Consider the following 8,789-nt stretch of genomic DNA (forward strand, 5'->3'; position numbering starts at 1 on the left):
TTAGGTATCTGTTAGAGCAGTACCTCACTCCTGGTAACAAATTCTGTCTTGGTTATTTAGGGCTGCTATGACAGGAATACCACAAGTGGATGGCTTTAAGACAGAGAATTATTCTCTCAGTCTAGGAAGCTAGAAGACTGAATTCAGGGTGCTAGCTCCAGAAGATGGATTTCTCTCTCTGTTAGCCCTGGAGGAAGGTCCTTGTCATCAATCTTCCCTTGGTCTAGGAGCCTCTTAGTGCAGGAACCTCAGTTCCAAAGGACGCACTCTTCTCCTGGTGCTGCTTCTTGATTGTATTAGGTCCCTGTGTCTGTCTGCTCACTTCTGTCTGGTATGTCAAAATAGATTGGCTTAAGATACAATCTAATTTTGTATATTGAGTCCTGCCTCATTAACATAACTGCTACTAATCCCATCTCATTAACATCATAGAGATAGGATTTACAACACACAGAAAAATCACGTCAGATGACAAAATTGTGGACAGTCGCACAATACTTGGTATCGAGCTTAGCCAAATTGATACACATATTTTGCGGGGACACAATTCAATCCATGACAGGACAGTTGTAAAATTAGTAAGAATACTTTCCTTTGGGAAAGGCCAGATTCAAAACCAGTTATCTTTAAGGACTTACACATCCTTTGGTCATGACCTTTCATGTGAAGGATCATGGAGCAGGGACAAGACAATGGGAATTTTACATAAATATTTTTGGGGACACTTTGGAAGGCTTCAAATCAAGTAGCGAGGCTGTGCTCTGTTTGTTCTGAGTATAATGGAGGTAAAATCTACCAACCCTCACCAGAGGGATACCCTCATCATCAGGGTATCTCTTGGGAGATACCCATTGCTAATAGGACCTGTGTTCAAATAGTAAGTGGATTTTATTCAACTAACTCCCTCCAACAGTTACACATTTGTTTTAGTTGTGATTTGCGGATATTCACATTTAGTAGAAGATCTTCCCTGTCACCAAGCTATGGCAACTTTTGTGGCTAAGAAATTGCTGGAAAATATCGTTCCCACTTGCGGCTCCAGCCATCCTTTGCAGTGATTTAGGTACCCCACTTTACTGGACAAGTGATTGCTGCTATTTGTAAAATATTTCCTGTTTTTTGTCAGCTCCATTGTTCTTACCACACGCAGTCCTCTGGATTTGTAGAACGGAACAATGGTATCATAAAGACCTAATTGGCAAAACTTTCATCTTCAGTGTGGCTGACCTGACCCTCATAAATTAACCCCTTATGAGATAATTGCAGGGTAGCCAATGAATTTACCTTATTTATCAGGAACTGCTGATTCAGATTTGATCCAAGCCAATTTATTAAAATATTGCCAGGCCTTAATTCATTATGCCAAGGAGTATGCTCCTCAAGCAAGCATTTGATGGCGGAGGTACAATGCCTCCTCTTGGACCTAGCAACTATGTTTATTGGAGGACACACCAATTAAAGGATTCCCTTGAGCCTTGTTGGAAGGGTCCATACCTATTCCCCCTAATTCATCCTTGTGTGGCTAAATTACGAGGAGTTAAGGAGTGGGTCCATTTATCTCAACTGAAAAAGACTACAGCACCTGTTTGTACTAGAAGTCACAGAAGAACTCAAAGTGAAATTCACTTGTGTTCAAACATGAAGTAGATGACTACAAGAGTGGATGACTTACCCCAGGTCATGGAGCTGGAACATGCAGGTGGCTAAGCTTTAGACTCTGATATACTGCTATCTTTCTAGCTTTAGCTTTTCTGTATGTTATATACTTAAGAATTATTTTTTGGTAAACATTTATGCAACTTTTGGAGATTTTTGGAGTTAGTTTGGTAATTTTAACCAATCCCATTGCTGTTGAGTTCTTTCTGACTCATAGCGACCCCATAGGACAGAGTAGAACTGCCCCATAGGGTTTCCAAGGAGCACTTGGTCCATTTGAACTGCAGACCTTTTGGTTAGCAGCTGAACGTTAACTACTACACCATCAGGGTTTCCTTGGTAATTACAGGCACAGTTATTTTTTCTGAATGTTTGTAGTAGTATTCCTTTTCCATATTTGTGTTCTAATCATGACTCCCATTACTGCTTTAATCCTTTTATTGTTTCCTTTTTCTATTGCTTGGTAAGAAAATGCTTTTATCAAATTAGTTATTTCAGTAGCCGGTGCTAACAATTTAATTGAGTGCTGGATGCATCACTCTTCCCCTCAGTCTACACAAGATCATACCGATCCTTTTGCTGGGCCAGTATTAGATTATAAATCCACACCTGATTTTACTGTTGATTTTGAGAAACTCTTTAAATGGGCTATTCATGTCACATTATGGCTACTTCCAGAATTACCCACTTATCCATCAACTCCCTGTTTCAATCTTACCAATGCATGGTTAGAATGTTTTATTCTACCCACACCATGCAATCTTTTTCTGGATGGTGTTCAATATTATTCTACAGTAGTAGCAGATAGTCATTTTAAAAATAATAAAAAACTCTCAGTTTGTGCGTGACTCAAGGATCCCTGGAATTTGGAGAATTATCCATTTGTGATGATTCATTAACTGCAAAGTGACTCAGAAGGGCCAATCAGTCCATCCCACTTCCTTATATTCAAACCTGGGCAGGCATGTTGTGTGCCCCATGTAGATGTGTCTTTTTGTGTGGAGGATCAGCTTATTCAAGGAAAAACTCTGGTAAGTCACTCTATATTTGGGCATTGTCATGTTTACATGGTTGGAATATATGCTAGGCCCATGTACCTTAAAGATGCTAGGAGTTACCATGAGTATTCATTCATACAATAACACCTTGCTATGGAACAGTAACTTGAAATTAATATCCATAAAGAAGATAGAACTTGTCCTCTCAGATAATCCCATCATTTATTACCCAGGATGGGGAGATCCTTCTTATGTGCTGTTGTGCCCTGGCTTGGTATTATGCAATAGAACATCCCATTAGCAATTTATCTGCCACTATTTTTTTTATGGCTAAAATTGTTGATGATGTGGCCAATGGAATGGCCGCCCAACGAAAACTTTAGAATCCTTGGCAAAGTAGTATTGGACCATGGAATAGTTCTAGATTTCCTCTTAGCCCAGCAAGGAGAGTTTTGCTCCATTGCTAACGCCTGTTGTTGCTCTTGGATTAACTGGAGATGTTGAACAGGATATTGCTAAGATTCATCCAATGGCTGTTTGGTTACAGTCTATACCCCCTATAACTTTACCATTCTTTTTTATATCTTCAATTGGCTACTTAATAGTGCAGGTTCTTGGTTACGGTCTCTGTTGCAAACTGGGTTAATTATTCTAACAATAATCTTTATTATTGGAATTATAAAATGTGTTATGCGATGTGCATCTACAACAGGAACTGATAACCCTGCTTCATCTCATGCTCAGAGAATTATGTATATTAACACTGCATTCAAGATCATGCTCAAAGAATTATGCATATCAACACTGTATTCAGGAACCCAAAATCAGAGAAGCCTTATGACTTATGTTAGCCATTTGAAAGTAAGTCAGGTTGTTCCTCCAATGTGGCCATACCCTATCCACTCCCTATACCGAAATCACTGAAGACAGCTGCTGAGCCATAGCATGATGGACGTACTGGAGCTGCCCAGCAACCAAGATACCGATGGTCCCTGATTATGGGGGAAAAGGGGCTTAACGTGAAAAACTAGAAAGGCATAAATTATGAAGGTTGAGCCACCACCTGGGAGTAGCATATTGACAAACTCATGCAGAAGACATTATGCCCATAACTGTGAACAAAGGATGTTCTTCAGAACCGTTGATCAAAGGAACAGAATGATGTGGGATATAAAATCAAAAGAGGCATCTGATGTAAAGTAAAATGGGTGAACTAATGCTAAAGCTCAGTATAATCTTTCACACAGATTCAAACCCTGTTGCTTAGGAACCAACCCTGTCATTAAGGAAACTCTATTCTTTGTGGTCAGGCTAAGAATGTGGATATTACATGTCCTGGTGTCTGTAACCAAACCTTATTGAAAGTTTTTGTGTTAAATCAGTCCAGAAAATCTTATGTTCTGAGCAAGGTAATGTTTAGCAATCTGTTCCCGACAGTATCTGTTACGCCATCATCATGTCATCATTTCGTGATGGTCATGAGACCCTCTCCACAAACACATACCTTGCAATTTTGTCCTTTAGCCAATTAATGTATGAATTTTTTTTTTAGCTATATGTAACCACTAATGTTAAAAATCATGTTTTGCTTTCTCCCACCTTTGATTGATTTCAGTCACTGTAAACCAATCAGAATATTGTGTTTTGTAGTTCCTCCCATGGCATATAACTATGTGTAATTTGCACTCTCTCCCTTGGATCCATGAGCTTCGGACTCTGAGGTTCTCATGGTCTCCATTTGAATGACATATGTCTTTGAATTTACTCTAACAGAATTGGAGAATCTCTCTACAACAAGCATAATTTGGTGAAACTACTTGGAGAATCAGCAAATGCACCGTCAAAAACTAATAGACAAAGAGACAAAAGGTTTAAATAAAATCAATAAGCTTAATATCAGCATTTACATAAAATCAGTAATAGACAACTATCCACACCACTCCCTCAAGACAGTAAGTCCAGCCATTTTACAGGTGAATTTTACCAAAAAAGCAAACATCTTTCTTTTATTTAACGAAGTAAATAGGTAGCTAAAAACACAGGACCCAGAGACCAGGTGTGTAGTACAAAGACCTGACGCAGCAGGTGCTGTTCAGACACCTTGCCTTTTAACCCCAAACAGTTGCTGTCAGGCTGATTCTGACTCATGGAGACCCCACATGTGTCAGAGTAGAACTATATACTCCATAGGGTTTTAAATGTTTGATTTTTTTTAGAATTAGACCCAAAAGCCTTTCTTCTGAGGCACCTCTGGGTAGACTTGAATCTCCAGCCTTTCAGTTAGCAGCCAAGCACGTTAGCCGTTTGTATCAACCTTCTGACATATTCAACTTTTTGATAAGTGCAGTCATTTAAGCAACAGGACCATTCAGAGCCACTTCATTTATTCAAAAAGTCTTCCACATGACTGCTTCAAGGGTATCTTGGCTGGTGATGGCTCTTCTGTGGTTCAAATCCATGCAAAATGCATATAATATACTTCTGTAAGAAAATACACAATAATTGTATATGTAATATGATATAAACTCTGGGAGGAAAAAAAGCAAAGATCTATGAAGAATAAGAAAGACTGGAAGAAAATATACCACAATGTTAAGTGAAGTTAAGTTTGAATGACAGAAGTGTGAGTCATTTCTTCTCTTTTGGATTTTTCTTTAGTGAGAAATAATTTAGTAGTTTCCAAATATATTGATGCTTCTTATTAAACTTAAAAACTTTTAATGGTTCTATTACTTCATTGAAACAAACAGAAAACAACTAGCAAAATAGCAAAAGAAAACCTAACTGTATCAATGAGAACATTAAAATTGAATGGACTAAACACGCCAGTCCAAAGGCAGAGATTATGTGACTGGATAAAACAGCAAGATCCAACAATGGGTCTTGCTGCTTACAAGAGGAACACCTTAGATTCAAAGACACAAGTAGGTTGAAAATAAAGAATAGAAAAAGCTATTTATAGTATGTAAACAGTAACCATAAGAGAGCTGGAATGGCTATATTAATATCACATTAAATAGACTTTAAAACAAATATTACTATGGACCTTTTTGATAGTCAATACATCTAGAATATATAACAATTATAAACATCCTTCAACAACAGACCCCCAAAATGCATGAAGCAGATACCAGAAGGATTAAAAGAGGAAATAGACAATTTATCAATAATAGTTAGGACTTTCAATACCCCACTCTCAGTCATTGATGGAATAACTACAGAAGACTTTAACACTACTCATTAACTTGACATAACTGATATTTATAAAATGCCCAAGGACTGCAGAACACATGCTCTTTTCAAGTATACATGGAACATTTTCCAGGGTAGGCCTTATACAGGAGCCAAAAACAAGTCTCAATAAAATTAAAAAGACTGAAATTATGCAAAGTGTGTTCTCTGATTCTCTGACCACAATGGAATTAAATTAGAAATCCACAACAGAAAGAAATATGAGAAAACACCAAATACTTGAAAATTAACGCACTTCAAAATAATCCATGCATCAAAGAAGAAAACAGACGAGACATTAAAAATAATTTGGACTTAATGAAAACAAAAACACAACATATCAAAACATATGGGATGTATCTCAAGCATTGCTTGTAAAGAAATGTATAACTTTAAATGCCTGTGATAGAAAGAAGAGAAGTCTCAAATAAAAAACCTAAGCTTTCACCTTAGGAAACTACAAAACAGTGAGCAAGCTAAACACAAAGCAAGCAAGAGGGATGAAATAATACTGCAGCTGAAAGAAAAACCCGGAGAAAATCAAATAAACCAAGAGTTGGCTTTTTGAAAAGATCAACAAAATTGACAAACCTTTAACCTTTGGCTAGACTGACCAAGAAAACGAAAGAGAAGACACCGATTACCAAAATCAGGAACGAAAGAGGGGGCACCACTACCAACCCTACAGAAATGAGAAGCATTATAAGGGGTCTGCCCGCCCTCTGCCTCGGTCCGCTCGGGCTCTTCTCACGGTGGTGGCTCTGCGGCTGGGGAGACCTGCCAGAGGCCGCTCTGTCTCAGCCGCCAACTCCCCCAGCGCAGGTGCAGGTGAAGCGGTGGCTGTCACCCCCAGGGTAGAACCCCTTCATGCACGAGCTGCGCTTCAGCACTCTGCAGAAGGCCCAGATCGCCATCATGACGCTGACCCTCTTCCTCATCCGACTCCTGTTTGCCGCCTTCATGATGCTGTTCGCCTGGTCCTTCGCTTTTGTACCTTCACTGGGATTTGCTGAGAGAGAACCAGAAGAGCCGCTGGCTTGTGGCAGAAGGTCGTGGACTTCCCGCTCAAGGCAGTCATGCAGACCACGTGATTTGCCGGCGGCTTCCACCCGGTGGCCCAGAAGGAGTGACAGGCCCTACCGACTGAGGCGGCCATCCTGACCCTTGGCACCACACCCCTCGTACTTCCACGCCGTTCCCGTGACCATGACCATGTCGTCCATCGTGATGAAGGCAGAGAGCAGGGGTATCCCCATATGGGGAACTCTGATCAAGTACCTCCGGCCAGTGTGTTCGGATCAGACCAGGACTTGTGCAGGAAAACAGTGGAAGAGATAAAGAGAGGGGCTTAGTCCAATGGGAAGTTATGACAATGATTTTTCCAGAAGGTACTTGTACCAATGGGACCTGTTAAACTACCTTCAAGACTGGTGTGTTTATCCTTGGTGTTCCTGTCCAGCCTGTGGTTTTAGGATACACAAATAAGCTGGACACGATCATGTGGACATGGCAAGGACCTGGAGTGTTGGAAATGCTGTGGCTCGCCCTGTGTCAGTTTCACAGTTAGGTGGAAATTGAGTTTCTCCCAGTTTACCACCCTTCCAAGGCGAAGAGGAGCCCGGTGCTATACGCCAGCAGCATGAGGCGCGTCATGGCAGAGACCCTGGGCGTCTCCATCATGGATTTCACGTTTGAGGATCGTTAGCTGGCCCCAGCGGAAGGACAGTCCGTCTCCCCTCCGACACTTGCCTTCTAGAATTCGCCAGGCTTGTGAGAGGCCTGGGGCTAAAGCTAGAAAAACTTGAAAAAGATCAGAAAGCGCAAAGGTGAAGAAGGGCGAGAAGACTGACTTGTGAAGTTCACGGAGTATGTGGAGGTACCCCTTTCCGACACGCTGGACTGCATGTTCTCACTGTTTGACGAGAGCGGAGGTGGCAAGATGGACCTGCGGGAATATGTGATCGCCTTGTCTGTTGTCTGCAGAGCGTCTGAGACTCTGGACACCATCCAGCTGCCATTCAAGATGTATGCATGGCAGGAGGACGGCTGCATAAATGAGGAAGACCTGTCCTGCATTCTGAAGACGGCCTTGGGCTTGGCAAGCTGCTTCTGAGAGACCTCTTCAGCGGTGTGGATGAAGATGAGAAGAATCTCTTTTGCTGACAGGTTTGCACACATGTACCCAGACTTTGCAGAAGAATATCTGTATCCTGACCAGGCACGGTTTGAAACCTGCGCTTAGACTCTTGTCAGCGCCAACCCCGAACAGCCTCTGTACTGACTTCAGCCCGGAAAGCACTGACCCCGGGAGGAAGCCTGTCCATAGGAAACTGGACTAGGACAGAAGGTTCTGGAGTGAGGAACCTCCCCGGCTCTGTCACCATGCCCTATCAGGGGCTGTGGCTCCCCATTTGCTCATGAGGATATCTGGTGTTCTCTCTCCCCACAGGGCCTACACATATTGTCTCCAGACTCAGGTTTTAGAAGAGGTAGGGTGTGTAAGGGGCGGTGGTGACAGGATGGTTAAGCACTGGGCTTCTAGCCAAAAGGTCAGTCCTTGGAACCCACTAGCAACTCTGTGGGAGAAAGATGTGAGTCTGCTTGGAAATCCTATGGGGCAGTTCTACCATGTCCTGCTCTTTTTTGATTGTTGTTTGCTTGATATAATTTTTTCCATCCTTTGAGTTTTAGTTTGTTTGTGTCTCTAAGTCTAAGGTGTGTCTCTTGTAGGTAGCATATAGACAGATCTTGTTTTTTAATCCATTCTGCCACTCTCTGTCTCTTCATTGGTGCATTTAGTCCATTTATATTCAGAGTTATTGTGGATAGGTATGGATTTAGTGCTATCATTTTGATGTCTTTTTTGGTGTGTTGTTGACAGTTTCTTTTTCCCACTTAATTTTA

General features: G+C 41.3%; 1 pseudogene; it reads left to right on the forward strand.

The window, feature by feature from the left end:
- The first annotated feature begins 6,609 nt into the window (after nucleotides 1-6,609).
- Nucleotides 6,610-8,264, forward strand: LOC126068315 (lysophosphatidylcholine acyltransferase 1-like; annotated as a pseudogene).
- Nucleotides 8,265-8,789: the final 525 nt, after the last annotated feature.

Source organism: Elephas maximus, chromosome 27 (assembly GCF_024166365.1).
Source record: "Elephas maximus indicus isolate mEleMax1 chromosome 27, mEleMax1 primary haplotype, whole genome shotgun sequence".
NCBI classification, from domain to species: Eukaryota; Metazoa; Chordata; class Mammalia; order Proboscidea; family Elephantidae; genus Elephas; species Elephas maximus.